General features: G+C 35.5%; 1 pseudogene; it reads left to right on the top strand.

The window, feature by feature from the left end:
• The first annotated feature begins 4 nt into the window (after positions 1–4).
• Positions 5–562, top strand: LOC102480952 (serine/arginine-rich splicing factor 6 pseudogene; annotated as a pseudogene).
• Positions 563–1,234: the final 672 nt, after the last annotated feature.

Genomic DNA, 1,234 nt, shown 5'->3' with positions numbered 1-1,234 from the left:
CCAAGTAGACCTCAAAAATTGGTATGGCTTCGTGGAGTTCGAGGACTCCCACAAAGCTGATGACACCATTTACGAGCTGAACAGCAAGGAGCTCTGTGGCTAACGAGTGATAGTGGAGCACGCCCGTGGCCCACACCGCAATCGCGACAGCTACAGTAACGGAAGCCACAGTGGTGGAGGTGGATACAGCAGTCGGAGGACCTCTGGCAGGGACAAATACGGACCACCTGCTCATACAGAGTACAGGCTTATTGTAGAAAATCTTTCTAATAACTGCAGTTGGCAAGATTTAAAGGATTTTATGCAGCAAGCAGGTGAAGTGACCTATGCAGATGCTCATAAAGAATGCACAAGTGAAGGTGTAATTGAGTTTTGCCCCTACTCTGACATGAAGCATGCTTTGGATAAACTGGACGGTACAGAATAAATGGCAAGAATATTGGGCTTATTAAAGATAAGCCACAAGGAAGCCATAGACGATCTTATTCTGGAAGCAGATCCAGGTCATGGTCTCGAAGGTCATGAAATAGGAGTCACGGGAGCAGCCACAGTAGATCTCAAAGTATCTTTTTTTAATGTAATTTTTATTTTTATTTTATTATTATTATTATCATCATCATAATCTTGTTTATATTACATTGGGTTACATATAATTTTACAGTGTATTACATTGCTTTTGCAAAAGGGATTACATTTATTTTTATCACCATGCTATTGAGGAATAGATCTCATGCTCAACTTAAACAATAAGTTATTTCTCACATGGTGTACACATAAAAATGATTTATCGTTCTATACATGTTGAATTTAGTTTTCAAAGTTTTTTTCAAGATCATTAATTTCAGGGGAATTTTATTCACCCTGTTGCTTTTGAATTATGATCCCACAGTTTCTCAATCTTGCTCTGTCATTCAGTGTTTGAACATACCTTCTCATTTTTGTGTTTTTTACAAATTTGATATCTATGCCTTTTATTCATTGGAGATAAAACAGAAGTTATTACATACATGAGTTTGAAACTCAGTTCTGCAATTAATAGCTTCTATACATGAGAAGTTATTTAACTTCTTTGAAAGTCAGTGCTCACATGTATGAAAGAGAAATTATTCTACCTCGTAGAATTTTAAAAGGTAGAAATTTTATTATAAAGCCTTTTTACAAGCAAAATGAGAAATTTTGATTGACTGATTAAAAAATAATTTTAATTATAATAATGATGATGGGAAAAACATTG

Source organism: Tupaia chinensis, unplaced genomic scaffold, assembly GCF_000334495.1.
Source record: "Tupaia chinensis unplaced genomic scaffold, TupChi_1.0 Scaffold142591_1, whole genome shotgun sequence".
Lineage (NCBI taxonomy): Eukaryota > Metazoa > Chordata > Mammalia > Scandentia > Tupaiidae > Tupaia > Tupaia belangeri.
The sequence above is the reverse complement of the archived record's forward strand: the minus strand, read 5'-3'. Positions and strand labels throughout refer to the sequence as shown.